Source organism: Halichoerus grypus, chromosome 7 (assembly GCF_964656455.1).
Source record: "Halichoerus grypus chromosome 7, mHalGry1.hap1.1, whole genome shotgun sequence".
In the NCBI taxonomy this organism is placed as follows: Eukaryota; Metazoa; Chordata; class Mammalia; order Carnivora; family Phocidae; genus Halichoerus; species Halichoerus grypus.
In genome coordinates, this window is record NC_135718.1 from 61,109,073 (window position 1) to 61,129,303 (window position 20,231).

At 37.1% G+C, this 20,231-nt stretch overlaps 1 protein-coding gene and 1 pseudogene across 1 annotated transcript in view; both read left to right on the forward strand.

Annotated features, from left to right (window-relative positions):
- The window catches only part of JMJD1C (jumonji domain containing 1C), a 338,429-nt gene that overhangs the window by 2,666 nt on the left and 315,532 nt on the right, over nucleotides 1-20,231 (forward strand). The window lies entirely within an intron of this gene.
- Nucleotides 16,429-16,544, forward strand: LOC118532095 (U2 spliceosomal RNA; annotated as a pseudogene).

Genomic DNA, 20,231 nt, shown 5'->3' on the forward strand with positions numbered 1-20,231 from the left:
CAGACTCTTCCATATTCATATCACTTTTTGCTGTTCTCAATCTGGAACAGCCTCCTTCTTTATACATTTCAATATGCCATGTGCTGGAAACCACCTGCCCTGTGCTAAGCACATGTTGTTGAATCAACCTTTACAACCCAAAAAGTGTAGGTAGTGTTTATCCCCATTTGATATACTGGAAACTGAGGTTTTGAGCGCTCACTGCCAATGACCTTATAGGTCATAGGTGACCCAACTGGAACTAGTCCACGCTTCCTGAGTGTTCTTGACATTATACTGTGATAGTCGAATTGTGACTAAGGAAGTGGGTCCAGATGGGGAGTGCCCTCTTGGAGGAAGTTGGGAGGCAGATTTTTTGTTTGGTGGTGATTGGGGCTAATCACTAGCATTTAATGGGTGGGGACTAGGGATGTTATACTTTTTGCAATGTGGGGGCTATCCCGAACAAAGAATGTTCCCATATTATTTCCACATGCAAATGTTGTGTGAAAGGAAGATTTGTTTTGTTCACAACTTGACCAAGAGTTGTTTTCAGTTTTGGAAAATTGTATTACAAACCATTTTGCTGTCATATTCATGTACTAATTACTTTTATATGTCTTCTAGTTCAGTTTTATTTCAGGATTAACATTGAAATACTTATAAATTATTTTCATTTTCCTTTTACATTTATATTTAGGGTATATGGCTTTGCTTGAAGTTGTTTGTAAGGAGGACTGTTATTAATTTCATTTCAGGGTGATAATGCAGAAGTTGGAAAATATTTTATGGAGGGGAAACACTGAATTTGATAAGGTTGAGAATTGTTAGGCTAAATTCATCTGATGAATCTCTTATGGAAAGTTCCCAGATTTTAGTAGTAGGTGTTTCTTTTTTTTTTTTAGACAGACTTGATAGTTCTATTCTCGTAATTTACATTTGTAATTACAGACCTTTGGTCAAAGAAATAGCCAGCCCCACATGATTTGGTGGGCAAATACTTTCAAACATTTAAAGAAGAAATAATGCTAAATCTTAAACCAAGCATTTAAGAAACAGTAGATGAAAGAACGTTCTCCAACTCAGTTTATGAAACCAACATTACCCTATCCAGAACCAGACAAGGGCAATTTCAAAAAAAAAGAAATGAAAAAGAATATCACAGGGCAATGTACCTCATGGATATAGATGTGAAAATCCTTAACAAATACTAGGCAAGCTGAATGCAGCAATGTCTAAAAGATACAATATACAATGACCAAGTAGATTTATCCCAAGAGTGCATGTTCAGTTTAACATTTGAAAACAAGTGATGTATGTAGTAGTAGGTGTTTCTAATCTGTGTATTGGGCGGGATCTTGGATGGTAGAGATCTTCTAGTAGGTGGCCATTGAAAAGTGCTTCATGATGTGAGGCAAGGCTCTAGAGACTTGGGAGCAAAGGAAATACATTACCTGCAGCCTAGAAGCTTTTAAAGTGTTGTCTCATTTGACGTATTTGAGATCACTTGTATAGAAAATAGAAAATTATTTCTACTAAATTTTTTTTTTTTAACATATCACTAGTATTCATTTGTTGTGCTGTGGAGTGCTTCCTTCATTGTATTATGTGAAGACACTTTTCTGTGGGTATTGAATTTAACATGGTGGGAAGCAGCATATTTAGGGCAAAGGACCTTCTATCAGACCTATTTCTGCTCTCGATAATGTGATGTTTGGCAAGTCAGTCTGTTTCCTTTTAAATAGGGTTGATAATGTTATCAAATGCAAGGGGTTTTAAAACTTAAAGCTAATTAGAGACTCTATTAAAAGAATTGCTTTTTCTTCTACATCTTCACTTAGTGTTCTACATCTTCACTTAGATATGTAGATTGTGCATCTTGTACATGTTAAAGGAGTTCATTTATTGGAAAAAAAGAGAGAGTAGGAAAGTACCTAGGAGAGCAGGTACTGAGAGCAGAATTACATGGTACAGAGATAGTATCTAATTTGTGTAATTATTGAGTATGCCAGTGGTACTAAATACTAGGTCACTTTCCCCTTCCTACTGGAGGAGTATTTTCAAGTGCTTGAAAATATTTTTTATTTGGAGGAAGGCTAAAATTAAATGAGTCTACCTTAATAGTTATTTAGAAATTAGTGTGAGGGAGAGGATCCTAAAGAGAATGACTTAAAAGGTGAACCTATTCTTTTTCCATCTCCTGCTAGATGAGTATTTCTTTTATTTTAGCCAGTTTGCCATACCATAGTATTATGGTGACTACAGAGGTCAAATTTGCCATCCGACATTGAAATAAAATTACAAAGAAAAGTAATATTCAAAATACAATAATCAGATTGCAGGAGAATGGAAAGATTAGATTCTGAAGAAGATGAAAGCAAAATATGTCTGTGATGGCTGGATCTAGGGAACACCCATAGTAAGGAATTGACAATATCTGAAGTTCTTATACATTTGAAGTAGTAGCTTTACTTACGATAATTAAGGATTTATACAGAACTTTTTTTCCCCTTCAGGTCATTTGTTTGACCGTGTTAAATGGCAGAGAAACACGTAGCGTCAGCCATATTTGGGGCACTTTCGCTATTCATTTAAAATAGAATAGATTAAATCATAGTTCCTAGTTTTAAAATTGAGGTAGATCCATGATTTCAAGTATTGTTCAGGTGCATACAGGGGTTGTGGTGTAATTTGCAGAAAGCTGAAATATTTGATAATTCCACCAGGTATATTAAGCAGACCTTAACAAATTTTTTATTGATGTTTTTGAGTGGTAATTCAAAGCACATGGAATAAAATTCACAAAGGTAAACAATGAAGTTAGTCTTTTACTGCCCATCTCCAGCTATTCAGTTCCCTTCACAGGCTGTCTGTGTTGCCAATGTTTTGTTTTTGTTTTTGTTTTTTGCAAAAGCAAAGTCTAGAAACAGACTCAACTATTATATATAGGCATTTAGTCTAAGATAAAGGTGGAATTTTAGATCAGTTGAAACATGATGGATTTCTTTGGTAAATGATTTTGTGACAGCCAGCCATTTAATAAAACCTGAAGACAAAGTAATTCCTGATGGATAAGAAATGTAAACATAAAAACTAAAAGTGCCATAAAAATGCAAAAAGAATATATACATGAAGGTAATATGATCTTGATGGTGGAAAGGCCTCTCAAACCATGTGATAAAATCAGAAACCAAAAGGGCAAATTTCATAGACTTGATTACATAAGAATTTAAAACTTCCTGCTTCCAAAAACGATATAAATGGGATTTCAAGACGAATGATAAACTGGGAAAAAATATTTGTAAAGCCAGACAAAGGGTTAATAATCTTACTATATAAAGTACAACACAACAAAACAAATAAAAAAACATTAATTAAAAATATAATCTCAAAACTTGGAATCTCTGGTTTCCAGTCTAGTATGTAAAGAAGGACCTTAGGAGTTGCCACTCTATCCTAACAACAAGTAAAAAGCTGAACTAAAAAAATCAACTCTTAGATTCTTCAGGGAAATGAAGTGACAGGGTAAACTGCTGCCCTGAAAATTGGAGTGACAGGAAGATACAGGGAATCATAGCTTACTAAAGCAGAAACCTCTGCAGCAACCAGGGCCCGGTAGGAAAACCTAAACTATAATTGATGAATCCGGAGGCTCAGTGTGAACAACTCTGAGAGTTAGAAACTGCAAGAGAATCTAGTCATGGGGGACATCCACACTTTGGTGAGTTTTACCTCCAGGAGTTCTATCAGGTCCTCACAGTTAATATTGGAGAAAAATACCCTGTGTTTTCTAGCAGAAGGAGGGGAAAAGGAACCATTTCAAAATAAACCAGAGTATTCTGCTTTTCTTAACAAGACAGGCTCTCAGGAGAAACTGTTTTACCAGAGCCTAACCTAAGTGAGGGAAGGCAAATACCCAACATCAACCAGCTCTAGTCTTCCACCTGGGGTAAGGGAAAAACTCTATTTGAGCTCATCTAGCCATACATGTAGGGAAAGGGAAATACATAACCCCTGCTATCCTGTCTCAACTCTGGGGAGTTGGAAAGGTAGGGACTGAGAAGCATTGATGAAATTCACAGAGCTCACTGAAACACTGACACCTAATCATAGGACTGGAAAATGCCTCCCCCAACCACCACCATACCACTACATTGCTAAAGACGTATTTACCACAGTTCTTTAACCAAGTGTATCATGTCTGCCTTTTCAACAAAAAATACAAGGCATACTAAAAGACAAAAAATACAGAGACTGAGCAATTATCAGAACTAGATTCAGATATGGAAGGAATGTTGGAATTACCAGACCAGGATTTTTTTTTTTTTTAAAGATGACTAATAAGATAAGGATTTTAATGGAAAAAGTAGACACATGCAAGAATAAATGGATAATGTAAGCAGAGAGGTGGAAATTCTAAGAAAGAATAAAATAAATATTAGATTAAAAATACTTTAACAGAAACAAAGAATGTCCTTGATGGGCTCATTACTAGACTGGACACAGCTGAGGAAAGAATCTCTGAACTTAAGGATATGACAATAGAAAATTTCAAAATTGAAGAGTAAAGAGGAAAAAAAAAATTGAAAAAAGCAGACCAGAACATCCAAAAACTGTGGGACAACTACAAAAGGTATAGCATACATGTAATGTGAATACTAGACGGAGAAAAAAGGAAGAGAAGCAATATTTGAGGCAATTACGACTGAGAATTTCCTCAAATTAATGTCAGACACTAAATCACAGAACCAGGAAGCTTAGATAGAGAATACCAAACAGAACTATCATTATAACTGACATCTACAGACTACTTTATCCAAGAGCAACAAATTAACATTCTTCTCAAGCTCATATGAACATTCATCAAAATAGACATCATTCTGGGTCATAATTAAAAGAACAGATATCATACAATATTGGTTCCCAGACCAGAATGAAATTAGACTAGAAATTAATAACATAAAGAGAGTTGTAAAGTTCCCATATATTTGGAGATTAAAAAGCATATGTCTAAAAAACACATGGGCCAAGAAAGAAATCTCAGGAGATATTGAAAAATGTTTTGAATTAAATGAGAATGAAAATATAACTTATCAACAAAAGCAGTGCTTAGAAGGAAATTTATAGCATTGAATGCATATACTAGAACAGAAGAATGTTCTAAAATCAGCCATTTAAGCTTTCATTTTAGGAACTAGAAAAGGACAAATTAAATCTGAAGTAAGCAGAAGAAAAGAAACAGTAAGAATTAGAGCAGAAAACAGTTAAACTGTAAATAGGAAATCAGAGAAAAGCAATAAACCCAAAAGCTGGTTCTTTGAAAAGATCAATAAAATCAGTAAGTCTCTAGCCAGGCTAACTTAATGAAAAAGGAGGATACAAATTATTGATCAGATATGAGAGAGAGGACATCACTAAGATCCCACGGATACTAAAAGGATAAGAAATTCTATGAACAACTCCATGCCCACAAATTTGATAACGTAGATGAAGTGGATCCATTCCTTGAAAGTTACAATTTGCCAAAACTCACACAAGAAGAAATAGACAATCTGAATAGCCCTGTATCTGTTTTAAAAACTGAATCCATTAATAACCTTTCAAAACAAAGCACCAGGCCCAGATGGGTTCATTGGTGAATTCTACCAAGCATTTAAGGAAGAGGTTATACCACATCTCTACAGTCTCTCCCAAAAGATAGAAGGAGAGAGAATAATTTCTATTCTGTGAAGTCAGCATTTACCCTAATACCAAAACCAAAGACATTACAAGAAAACTACAGACCAATTATCTCTCATGAACATAGATGAAAAAAAAACCCTCAAAATATCAGCCAGTTGAATCCAACAATGTGTGGAAAGAATTAGACATTACAGCTAAGTGGAATTTATGCCAGGTATGCAAGGCTGATTCAGCAATTGAAAATCACTTAATATAATCCATTACATCAACAGGCTAAAGAAAATCACATGATTACAACAAAATCTAACACCCATTTGTGATTTAAAAAACTCCGTAAAGTAGATTTGGAGGGGGAACTTCCTCAACTTGATAAAGAACATTTACAAAAATCCTACAGCTAATATTATACTTAATGGTAAGAAACTAGAAACTCTTTACTAAGGTCAGGAATGAGGCAAGGATGTCCCTTCCCACGATTGCTTTTCAACCTCATTTGGAAGTCAGAGCTAATGCAGTAAGGCAAGCAAAGGGGAAAAAAAAATTATACTGATTGGGAGGAAGGGAGGGAGGAAATAAAACTTTTTGTTAGTGGTTTTATTTCTACATGATCATCTATGTAGAACATCTGAAAGAACTGACAAAAAAAATTCCTGGATTAGAAATGATTATAGTAAGGTTGTAGGATACAAAGTTAAGATACAAAAGGTTACTGCTTTCCTGTATATATACCATCAGTGAACAAGAAGAATTTGAAATTGAAAGCTCAATACCATTTACTTTAATGCCCCCTCCCCAAGTGAAATACTTAGGTATAAACCTAACAAATTACGTGTGAGATCTGTAAGAGGAAAACTAAACTCTGAATGAAGTCAAGGAACTAAATGAGAGATATTCCATGCTCATGGTTAGGAAGACTCAATATTGTCAAGATGTCAGTTCTTCCCAACTTGATCTATAGATTCGATACAATCCCAATCAAAATCCCAGCAGATAATTTTGTGGATATTGACAAACTGATTCTAAAGTTTATATGCCAAGTCAAAAGACCCACAAATAGGCAACTAATTTTTAAAGGGGAAGGACTGTCAGAGAACTGACACTCTCTGACTTCAAGATTTACTATAGGGGCGCCTGGGTGGCTCAGTCGTTAAGTGTCTGCCTTGGCTCAGGTCATGATCTCAGGGTCCTGGGATCGAGCCCTGCATCGGGCCCCCTGTTCTGCGGGGAGCCTGCTTCTCCCTCTCCCACTCCCCCTGCTTGTGTTCCCTCTCTCGCTGTCTCTCTCTCTGTCAAATAAATAAATAAAATCTTAAAAAAAAAAAAAGATTTACTATAAAGCTACATTAAATCAACACACTGTGGTTTTGGCAAAAGCATACACAAGTAGATCAGTGGAATAGAACAGAAAGCCCAGAAATAGATCCATATAATTATAGTCAACTGACCTTTGACACAAAGGAGCAAAGACAGTGCATTCGAGCAGATAGTCTTGTCAACAAATAGTCCTGGTACAATTTGACATCCACATGCAAAGAAAGGAATCTAGACATAGACCTTATGCCCTTCACAAAAATTAAGTAAAAATGTATTATAGGCCTAATTGTAAATTGCAAACCTCAAAAACTCCTAGAAGATAACCTAGGACCAACCTAGGTGACCTTGGGTATGGCGATGGTTTTCTTAGATACAAAACCAAAGGCATTATCCGTGAAAGAAATAATAAGTGGGAATTCATTAAAATAAAAATAAAAACTTCTGCTCTGTGAAAGACACTGTTAAGGGAATGAGAAGATATGTCACAGACTGGGAGAAAATATTTGCAAAAGACACATCTGATAAAGGACCATTGTTCAAAATATACAAAGAACTCTTAAAACTCAAAAATAAGAAAACAAAACCTGATTGAAAAATGGGCAAAATTAGTGAACAGACATAGAACCACATAAGATATACAGATGGCAAGTGAGCATATGAAAAGATGTTCAACATCACATGTCAAGTCATTAGGGAATTGTAAATTAAAACAAGATGTTACTACATACTTATTAGAATGGCCAAAATCCAAAACATTAACAACACCAAATGCTGGCAAGGATGTGGAACAACAGGAGCTTTCATTCATGCTGGTGGGAATGCAGAATGGTGCAGCCACTTTGGAAGAAAGTTTGGCAGTTTCTTACAAAACTAAACATACTCTTACCATACGATCCAGCAGAGCCAGCAGTCACACTCCTTGGTATTTACCCAAAGGAGCTGAAAACTTATGTCCACACAAAACCTTGCACATGGATGTTTAGATCAGCTTTATTCATAGTTGCATAAACTTGGAAACAACCAACATGTTCTTCAGTAGGTGAATGGATAAAGCTTGGTACCATTCAGGGTCAAAAAGAAATGAGCATCAAGTCATGAAAAGACATGGAGGAAACTTGAATGCATATTACTAAGTGAAAAAAGCAAAAGGCTGTATACTGTATGAGTACAACTACATGACATCCTGGAAAAGGCAAGACTGTAGACAGTAGAAAGATTGATGGTTGCCAGGGGTTAGGGGCAAAGGAGATGGATAGGTAGAGCACAGAGGAATTTTAGGGCAGTGAGACTATTCTGTAAGTTACTACACTGGTATAAATATGTCATTATACATTTGTCCAAACCTGTAGGTAATCTATGGATTTTGGGTGATAATGATATGTCAGTGTAGGTTTCATCAGTTGTAACAAATGTACCACTCTGGTGGGGGATGTTAATAGTAGGGAAAGTTGTATGTTTGTGGGGACAGAAGGTATATAGGAACTCCTGTCCTTTCTCCTCATTTTATGTGAAGTTTATTAAAAATGAAGTTTATTTGTTTATTTTTTTTAAAGATTTTATTTATTTATTTGACAGAGAGGGAGAGCACAAGCAGGGGGAGCGGCCCGCAGAGGGAGAAGGAGAAGCAGGCTTCCTGCTGATGCGGGGCTCGATGGTGGGGCTCCATCCCAGGACCCTGGTATCATGACCTGAGCCGAAGGCAGTCACTTAACCAACTGAGCCACCCAGGCGCCCCAAAAATTAAGTTTATTAATGAAAAAATAAATCTTGGTAGAAAAAATGTACAAAGTCTATCAACAGGCAATTTACAAAAGCAGTACAAATGGCCAGGACATATTGTAACCCTAACTAATCTAGAGATAGACATGGTCCAAGTTCAAGGCTGGGTCCTGTTCAGGAAGCATAGTTCAACACCAAAAGTTATTAAAAAGGAATTCCATTTGTTCTCAAAGAGCATTATTGGGAATTTAAATCATAACCAGATTAATAATTCTTACAGGATCTCTTCTCCCCTCCCCATTTCTTTTATGGCCCTGAATCTGCTTTTTACTGGTCTGGCAATAAAGTTTTTTTTTCAAATCCCAGGTAACAAGGCCACTTCCCCCTAACATTTTTTGTTTTCTTTATTATGTTGATCAACTTAGTATCAGCAAGTCATTCCTTTTTAGGAAGGGAAAAAATAAGTGGAGGGAGTAGAGCTGTGGACATTCACATGTTAATACATTTTTCCATGTCACACTAAGGAAGTACTTTTGGTTTCACTGATTAAGGAAATCCAGATAAAAATTTTCTTATTGCCAAATTAGCAAGTATTAGAGTGTTATTGCTTAGTGTTGGTGAGGGTGTGTGGTACTCCCAAGTCTCTATTGAAATTTTTGAGGGAGAAATTGCACACGTTTACTTTTTTAAAGATGCCAGATCTTTATTATTGAGGTCCACTTCTAAGAACTAGTCCCAGGCCTTTTGGTTCTACCTGTGTTATGAGGCGGCCCATCAAGTATGTGTTTTAAAGGTATTTTCGTTTTCTCTGTTACATTCTCAAAAGTGATTTAGATATCCTGTATCTCAAAATTGTTTTTACAACCTATATTCAAATCATGTGTGATGCTTCTGAAAGGAACAGATTCTCAGTTCATATCCCAGACCAACTAAATCAGAATCTCTGGGTAGGGCCCAGGAGTCTTAAACAATCTCACAATAATTAGATATAAAATTAACTAACTAGTTATAATTTCAGAGCCATTTTTTCAGACTCTAAAGAACTGCTGCTCTCAAGCTCCAGTCCCGTCTAGCTTTAACCCTGGAAGGACTTGACCAGAATGCTTGTCCATTCCTCATTCTTTGAGTTTCTCTTCTCCTTACCTCGAAGTTCCTTTATATCATTTACCATCCTCCTCTTATTATTATTATTTTATTCTTGGTACTAAGAAAACATGTTACCCCTTGAGTGCAAGGAGCCCTTGATCCATTTTTACACCTCTTTCCAGACACTGTGCTCTTCCTTCCTTCTCTCCGTCTCTACTACTTTCCCTCCTTTATTTCATGCTTTGTTTTTGAGATTATCCTGTTATTTGTGACTGTAGTTCATGGATTTCCACTACTATGGAATATTTCATTATATGTATATACAACAATGTATTTTTCGTTCCATTTAAGGATATTTTGGATTTTTGAATTTTTTTTTTTGCTGCAGCTGCTTATCAAGGTTTATCTAAGGTATGTGATGTGGAAAGCATCATACTTAAAAAATAGTAGACATTTTTATGATTATCATCCTTTTTACTAGGTTTTAAGCTTCTTGAAAGCAGGAATTGGGTCTTATGCATCCCATCTAGCATTGCCAACCTTACATAATAAAATAGATAATAAATATTTGTTTCATTGAGTTAAATTTTGTTTTTTACTCTTCATGTAACACCCTCTTGAAAACTTAGCTTTCTCAAGCTTCGGATCTCTCAAGAGAACTGTCGATAAGCTACTTAGGCATTTATGATACATGAAAATTGCATAAAAATATCTCAGTAACTTGATCAAAATAAATATACATTAGCAGGATAAATGTGGAGAATTCTTAGTTCTTGTTTGACAGTTTTAAATTGGTATATCCTTGAGAAGTCTTTTAAAATATTATTAGTTTCTTTTTCTGCAGATGGAAATAACCTCTAGTAAGTTATGTAATATTTAGGGTTTACAAGAAGCTTTTCATTTTAGAGATCTAGGGTAATATGAATAATGTAATCAAAAATTCTAGCACAGAAAGGAAATCACTGTATTTTTAAACATTAAGGAGTGTTTGGCTTTATGATATGTTTTTATCATAGGACTTGTGCTATAATAATAACAATAATAAAACCTATTGTTAATAGGGCCATATTGGTGCTACAGTACTATGTTGAAAAGATTCTTGAGAGAAGTTCTCTCATGCTTTTTATTTACTGTCCTAGGCTTGGCCCAGTGGCTTTATAGTCCAGTTCACACCAAGCACTGCGCCAAGGAACCTGGGTTTATGAACCAAGCTCTTTCTTGTTTAATAATTTAGACCTGGGCAAGTCAGTTGATTTCATTTGACTTCTGTTTCCTCATCTGCAAAATAAAGGTAATACCTTAGATTGCTTGTCTTTGTAAGATTCTAGGGTAATACTTTAGGCTGCTTATCTTCACAGGTTCTTAAGAGAATTACTATAAGGAAATGCAGGAAATCTCTTTATAAAATGAACACTGAAATGGGGATAGTGGATACTATCTTTAGTAAAGGTCCAGCACAAATAGTATGGCCTTTTGCAGTGGGATAACGCTGAATTTGGGAGAAGCATACTGTTATGTATGGGAAAAAGAACGTATGTGTAGATAATGACCACAGCCCAGGGTAATGTCCCAGGCAAAGAACTTTTACTGATTTTGAAGAAATTTGTAGGAAAGAGAGAGATTGCTTTGTTTGGGGGAAAGGAGTCAGATGCTTTCGAGGATGATACTTTGGTAGTCTTGTACCAGTAGAAGGGAGAGAACACGGGCAGGAAATCTTGGAAGTGCAGTGTAAGGCTGACAACAAGTTGAAGTACTGTATTCGAGAAGCAGATCCTGGAGAGTGTGTCCATCACTGCCATGCTGTCCCATAATATGAGGAACCCTTACAAGGACATTAAGCAGGTTGAAGGATAGATTTGAGGAAATACTGAAGGCAGGGTGATCAGTCCCAAGGATATTATATTAATCTGGGGGAAAAATGATCAGGGGCTTAACCATGGGCTCTTAACCTGGGGTTTGCAAATTAGGTGATCTTGGATAGAAATCAAGAGGCCATGAACTTGGTGAAAAATTACATTTTTTCCTGACTAACCTTTCTCTGAAATTTAGCTTATCCTTCAGTTATGAGTGTAGGAAACAAACCACAATAATATTAGTAGTACTTTTAACTTTTTGCCAATAGAAATCTCACATTTTTCTATCACATTAAAGTTGTTGCAAACATCTTGTATTATTGCTTACACCACCTGTCATTACTCTGAACTTATGGTAGTTATGAGATCTGCTATGAGGTCTTTATTATTTAATGAGTTGGCAAAGAAGCATATATGGTGTTAATCACATTTTTTTACTATTTTGATAACTGTATTTCAATACAGTTGGTTTATTTTGTAATTCCATCCTTTAAAATTTATTTTTAAACTAAAACATTGAGTCCAAGCTTCATCAGATTAGTAGAGTGGTCTATGGCACAAAAAGGTTAAGAACCCTTGGTAAACTGAGGCGGTGTCTCTTCCAGAATGTACTGGTACTTTGTCATTTTTGGCAAGTTTGAGTCACTGTTTTATTTTCTAGAATAAAGTGGTCAAGTAAATGATCCATAATATCTCTTCCAACTCCAAAATTCCACTTTTACTTTCCTCCTTCAAGCCAACATCTTCCATAGCCTTCCCCAGCTCACTAAATTACACAGTTGGCTTTTCCCTTCATCAAACCCAACATCTTCTCTAGCCTTGTCTTCCCCACCTCCCTGAAAGACATCACTCTCCATCCAGGTCCTCAAGTCAAAAACGAGTTATCCTTTCTTTTTTTCGCACCTCTTATACCCAACATACCATCAAGTCTTGTCAGTTGTACTTCCTAACTTTCTGAATTTGTTCCTTTCTATTTCTACCACCTCTCTCTGCTGCACGATTGCAGGACTTGTAATGGAGCTCCCTATTTCTATTCTTGACCTGTAACAGTCTGTTGTCTGCATAGCAATGAGAGTGGTCTTTTTAGTCCACAGATGATAGGAATTTGTTAACTGCCTAGAACCCCTTCCAGGGGCTTTCCTTGCACGTGGATTAAAGTCCCTTTGTGAGCTGGCCCCCTGCTTGTCTTCTGGCTTCATCTCATGACACTCTCTTCCTGGCCTACTAAGCTTCAGCCATGCTGGCCTTTTTTTTTCTAGTCCTATAAACATGCCGTCTTTGTCTTAGGGTCTTTGCATTTGCTGTTCCCTGCTCCGGAATGAGTAACTCTTTTCCCTAGATTGGTTTCTTAATGCTATTCAGATTCCAGGGTGCCTTCTTTATTTATCACCCCAATAACCTGGATCATCATTCCAATTCTCTGCAGTACCACTCACTATTGCTGTTCTTATTGTCTGTATCTTCCTCTACTTAGAATGTGAAGTCTGTTAGAGCAGAAACATTGTCCGTTGTTTTTACTGTTTTATTCCCAGTACCTACAATAAATATGTACTGAAAAACTTTGGACTACATTAAGTCTTAGTGTAGTCCCAAATAGTCATTCATTAAGTGCTATGAGACTATTCAAACTGTCAAGGTTTCAAAACTCAGAAGGCTAGGGATATTTTGAAGAATGAGAAAATGTGCCCAAAGCAACTAAAATGGGGAATAAGGAAGAGTTAAGAGTTATTGATGATTTGATAATGTCATCATATAGCAAATAAAAATAACTCCTAAAGATTCCAAGGAAATGAGTCATAAATTATTTTATTCAGGGAGCTGGGGTTGGGGAGGTTGTGAGGTTAGCTGTGTAACATCCTTTAGGATTTTGAGTGTGTAACTAACCATAAAAGCACAGAAGTAATGATTTTATACATTGGGTGTGATAACTATACTTCTTGTCCATGGGCTGCCCAGCATTTTATGGAGTATACCTAACCCAGAATCAGCCATAATATAACAATCATTTATTTGTTTGTTTGACAGAGAGAGACATAGGGAGAGGGGGAACACAAGCAGGGGGAGCGGGAGAGGGAGAAGCAGGCTTCCCGCGGAACAGGGAGCCCGATGCGGGGCTCGATTCCAGGACCCTGGGATCATGACGTGAGCCGAAGGCAGATGCTTAACGACTGAGCCACCCAGGCGCCCCTATAACAATCATTTTAGAGTGTCATGGTAGAGTGTGGCTTGTAGCAGCTCAAGTGGAACTAACAAGGAAGCAGAATAGGGAAAACAGAGCGCTGTGAGGCACAAACATGTGCACTGATGGGATTAGATACTTCTTAATCTGTCAGAATGATCCGGATCCCGGGCGGGGGGCTAGGATGGAGATTCAGGGATTTGCATACACTGAGCAACCACCAGGAAGTTCAGTAGTTGAAGAAGCTGAACTAGGCAATCAAACAGAAGGTAAGTCAGTCAGCTAGTAGCCAGGAGAATCAGAGGAAAAAAAAAAAAGGAAGAAACCAGGTAAATGAGAGAAAGAATTGCCCAGGATTCACAGTAAAGAATAAATGTTGAGTCAGTGTCAGCTGCCTTTAGTCAGCTCATCCTACTGAGAGCTAATCTCAGAGTTTCCTAGCCTGCTTGTGATAACAGAAAGCAGCTGCTGGATGATGAGTGTGAGATTTGGAGGGAGGGAGGGATCAGAGTGAGGGTGGAGCAGACATATTTCTGGGTTAGAAACATTTGTTTGGCAGAGAATCAGATGTTGCTAGATCCATCACAGATCATTGAGGTCATTTGGTCCATTGTCTCCCCAAATTTTCATACAAAAGATCAAATTGTTTTTCCACTGTGAATCCCATATTACAAAATGTTTTTCCTCAAAGCCTTATTAATAATTTGTTTCCTCATTTTTTTTTTTTGCTTCCCCATTTTTAACCAAGGACTGTAATTAGAACAGCATATGCTACCCATACTGAATCGACATAAGTTCACCTAAAGGCAAAAAACTCCCTACAATTTGTAGCTAACTTGTAGCTAAATGGTTGTTTCATTTAGATTTTTCAAATATTAAAAATGACCTGTGACCTTCAGATTGAGGGTTTTGGAGCTTGGCCATTGAAGTCCTAAATTTATTTCTCATGTCCTTTGATTTCAAATCTTTGTCACTTAGAGCAGTGCTTTTTTGCATACGTTACTTTGCTCTGAGACTTAGTTTCTCCATCTGCAAAATGAGAATAACAATAATATCTACTTCAGGAAGTTATTTTGAGGATCAATCACCTGAGATAATGCCTTTCATCACTGGCATATTGCCTGATACATGGTACGTACAACCTCAGTAATTATTAGCTTTTATTCTGTTTTTTATAATTGTAATTGCTATTTAGAGCTTTGCAGCTCAGTTTCCTGGAATTGTATTTGTAGGTTTTGGATTAAAAGTTTGATCTTTTTATCCCCAAGAATTGATTCTCTCTCCTTTAACTCTGAGAAAAATGGAGTTGAGCAAAGAATTTATTATATTGGCAGTTATGGGTGGGTGGAGGGAGAATTGAGGAGCTGGCAGGTTTTTAAAGCCTCCATCCTATACAAAAAAAAAAACAACCCAAACAAACAGCTGTTCTCCATTCACTGAGCACAGGATGAGAGGAAACAGGCTTCAACTTCAATAATAAGTGGATTACTGAGATGACATAATGAGCTGCTGGTGATATTTTAGAGGTCACCTTATGTCAAAGTAAGAAGATAGATAAAATTTGCAAATTGACAAAATTTGTAAAAATGCCTCTGACCTTAAGTGTCTATCATGCATTCCATTTTATTGCAACACATTTCATAATTGGAATCACTATGAAGATGACTGTACATAAATGAATAAAGTATACTTCCTTGGTAGCCATTGGCATGTTATTTTAACATAAGAGGAAAAGTATTTCCCTTTGAAGTTATAGTTCGGTCTTATTTACTAATTTTAGAAAAAGATTATCAAGTGGTGAATTTGGCTGGATTTTAAATACTAAAATGTAGTCTTTCCCCTCTCCCTGCCTCCTTTTCTCTTTCCCTTTTCCTCCTAGTGCCACCACTAGTTTGTTCTCATGGTGATTTTGCTGGAGATTTCATAAAAGAATCACCTGGCAGAAATAGTAGTACTGTTCTTTATAAAATAATTTTTTACCTTGAAAAGAATCTTAGATTTAGTACCTTCTGAGAGTAAGTATAGGGAGAAAGCTGGAAAAACTGTGACACAGTTTTTTAACTTTATTTTTTTAAAAAGATTTATTTATTTATTTTAGAGGAGATGTGTGCATCTGTGCAGCATGCACAAGTGGGGGAAGGGATAGAGGGAGAGAAACTCTGAGGGGGCTCCCAAAGCGGGGCTCGATCTCACGACCCATGAGATGACCTGAGCCGAAACCAAGAGTCTGATGCTCAACCAACAGCCATCCAGGCACCCCAGTTTTTTAACTTTAAAATAAAAGCACAATTAACATCAGTACCATTGGTTTTGTCTTTTTCAGTGAATCACTTCTTTGTCTTCTGCAATGCCTTTGTGGGTAGTATAAAACTTAATGATATTGTACAATTAAATTTCATGCCTTTCTGATTTTTATAACTAAAATGTTATAAACTATTCATAACATCCTATAAGGTGGCGTTGGAAGTAAGCTGGTAATATAGGCCCATGTGTTCTGATTAAGGTACAGTGTCCAGCAGGTCCAGGAGCTAAGACCTGAGTTCACACTCTGACCCTACCTCTTATTGACTGAGAATCTTGGGCAAGTTAATCAGTTTTTTTAGTCTTTTCATCCTTATTGCTTCTCGGCCTTTTGGCTAAGATCAAGTGTAGTCTTTTCATCCTCATGCATAAAATGGAATTATGAAATCTATCTCATAGGAATATATTGATTCATATGTGCTAGAATTCTAAACCGCTATCCAGAGGGGAAAAGTGTTGTTTATTTTAAAAATACATTATGTTAACTAGGTTGGTGGTTCTTTACCAAACCACCTTTGATAGTCAAATATTCATTTGTTGTGGACAGTTCCAAATAACACATGAATTATATGCCTGGCCTTTATTACCCCTAGTTAAACCTAAAATATGACTAATTAAGGCTACTTTACTTAATAGGAATATGTTTAAATAGTCTAGGTACAGGAAAGACTACTAAACATTAAGTAGTAAAGTTCATTGGGGTGATAGCATTATAATAGGTAAAAATGATTTGTAAATGTCACAAAACATTTTAAAATACAGGGTGCAGGGGCGCCTGGGTGGCTCAGTCGTTAAGGGTCTGCCTTTGTCTCAGTTCGTGATCCCAGGGTCCTGGGATTGAGCCCTGCATCCATCGGGTTCCCTGCTCGGCGGGGAGCCTGCTTCTCCCTCTCCTTTGCTGCTTATCCTATTTGTGCACTCTGTCTCTCTCCCTCTTTCTGTCAAATAAATAAAATCTTAAAAAAAAAAATACAGGGTGCAGAGTTTCACCTAAAACAAATGATTCTACTTAATAATTGTTTTTTGAGGTATTTTAACATGTCTCCTTCAATCTCATATCATTTATTAATTTGCTTTTCAAAAACTGTCATAAACTATATTTCAGAAGTTTGAATTTATAAATTTTTAGGAACAGGGCTTGAGGTACCCAAGGGCTTGAGATTTAACCCTGAATTTTTTTTTGGTTGTTGTTGTTTTTTAGGTTTTTTAAAAAAGATTTTATTTATTTATTTGAGAGACAGAGTGTGAGTGTGTGTGGGCGGGGTGGGGGGCAGAGGGAGAGGGACAAGCAGACTCCCTGCTGAGCAGGGAGCCCAATGTGCAACTCAATCTCAGGACCCTGAGATCATGACCCAAGCTGAAGGCAGACACCCAGCCAACTGAGCCACCCAGGCACCCCTGAATTTGTTTTTAATGGATTTGATTTTTCCATTTTTTTCTTAGTATTTGCATGTGTAGCCTGCCTTTCAGCCTTGGAAAGGATACCCTTTAGTGTTTTCTGAATTGCTGTTTTCCTATAATATATTACCTGTAGAGACAATTCTAAATTCAAGTCTTTTTCAATTAACATGAAGGCCAAACTTGACATTAGTACATGGGTGTTGAATCAGTCTTACCTGTAGATTTTACACAAGTTTAGAAGTTCTGTTGTCTACTGGGGTGCCTGGGTGGTACAGTCAGTTGAGCCTGTGACTCTTGGTTTTGGCCCAGATCATGATCTCAGGGTTGTGGGATTGAGCCCACAGTCGGGCTCTGCCAGTTGTGCACAGAGTCTGCTTAAGGCTCTCTCTCCCTCTCCCTTGGCTCCTCTCCTGCTGCTGCTGCAGTGTATGCTTGTGACAGTTTTATCTTGGGAACCATTTAACTCCTATCTGTCTTTCCTCACGGTGTGCTTTCTAATCCCAATATTGACAATGTACTTTAAAGGTCATTTAAAGGTCATTAAGCAATGTAGCTTAATGATTAAGAGTGAGGATTTTAAAGTGACTGACACAGTGTGAATTCTGCCCTCACCACTCTGACTCTGTGATCTTCAGGCATGTACTTTCCAAGGCCTCTCTTAGGGTCTTCACAGAATTAAATTAGCTATTGTTTATAATGTGCTTATTATAGGGCCTGATGCAAAATGGGTGCTATTTTTTTTATTATTGCCAAACTCAGTGACAACTTTATACCATTACTTGATTGTTTAGTCTCCTTGACTAGTTTGTAAACTTGTTAAGAAAAGGAAGGAGGTATAGTTTCTTGGTGTATATGCCATTCTTCCTATTCTGGTATTTTGTATGTAAAGATATCTTTCCTCAGTTGAGCTATTTGTTTCAGCTGTTTGAGACCTGAATGTCCAGGAGGTAGTAATTTTTATAGTTTTGTTTAGACACAGATTAGAATTTCTCATGCTAGGGAGCCTGTGTGTAGGAGTGAGTCACTAACCTAGTGAGATGAGAACTTTACCTAGAGTATGTGGGGACTTTCTGCTCTTTTTCCCAACAGTGCATAAGCAAAATTAGGTTCCATCATTTTATGTCCAGATTTGGGGATTTGCAAATGTCTGAGAGATAACCTTTCTGTACCTTAAAGCCCACTGTACTCAGTACATATTTATTGGCTGATCTCTCTCCAAGGTGGAGAACAGTTTTACTGCACCTTTGTACGGGACTGCTCAGAGGGATTGGTTGCTTTGAAATTTAACAGAGGTTTTGGGGTTACTTTTTTTTTTGTTTTCTGAAGGCTTTCATTTTTTGAATCCATATCATCGGAAGGGTACATTTAGAATCAGTTTTTTTTTTAAGATTTTATTTATTTGACAGAGAGAGACACAGTGAGAGCAGGAACACAAGCAGGGGGAGTGGGAGAGGGAGAAGCAGGCTTCCCGCGGAGCAGGGAGCCCGACGTGGGGCTCGATCTCAGGACCCCGGGATCATGACTTGAGCCGAAGGCAGCCGCTTAAACGACTGAGCCACCCAGGAGCCCCTTGAATCAGTTTTTTAAAAAAAATTTTCTCTAGGCTTTTATCCTGAGCTTTTTCTAAAGTATGCTACTTCCTTACCTTTTTACTAGGTACTTAGAGCTTTTCAGTCAGGTTGTTATTCCAGTGATATTTTCCCAGTTTGCAAAGAAAGCTTGCACATCTTTAGAGCAGAAAAATGACTTACGTCATTCATAGTGATTTATCTTTTTTTATACCATTTATAGACTTTTATTTTTATTTATTTTTTTTAAAGATTTTATTTATTTATTTGACAGAGAGAGACATAGGGAGAGAGGGAACACAAGCAGGAGGAGTGTGAGAGGGAGAAGCAGGCTTCCTGCGGAGCAGGGAGCCCAACGTGGGGCTCGATCCCAGGACCCTGGGATCATGACCTGAGCCGAAGGCAGACGCTTAACGACTGAGCCACTCAGGCGCCCCCCATTTATAGACTTTTAAAAATGAGAACTTTGTTAAGGTATAATTCACATACCACGTAATTCACTCAAAGCATCAATTCTGTGGTTTTTAATGTATTCACAGAGCTGTGCAGCTATCATCACAATTATTTTTATTTTTATTTTTAATTTTAATTTTTAAATATTTTATTTATTTGACAGAGAGAGACACAGTGAGAGAGGGAACACAAGCGGGGGAGTGGGAGAGGGAGAAGCAGGCTTCCCGTCGTGCAGGGAGCCTGATGCGGGGCTCGATCCCAGGACCCTGGGATCATGACCTGAGCCGAAGGCAGATGCTTAACGACTGAGCCACCCAGGCGCCCCTCATCACAATTAGTTTTAAAACATCCAAATAAAAAAAAAATCCAAATCATCCCCCAAAGAAACTCCATACATTTTAGCAGTCACTTCCCATTCATATAAATGGAATTATGTAATATGTAGGGTTCTTTTTACTGGCTTCTTTCACTTAGCAAAGTGTTTTTAAAGTTCAACCATTTGTAGCATGTATCAGTACTTTATTCATTTTTATTGCTTAATAAAATTCTGTTGTATAGATATATACAACCTTTTATTATTTTTATTTTTTTAAAAGATTTTATTTATTTATTTGAGAGAGAGAGAATGAGAGAGAGAGAACACATGAGAGGGGATAGGGTCAGAGGACGAAGCAGACTCCCTGCCAAGCAGGGAGC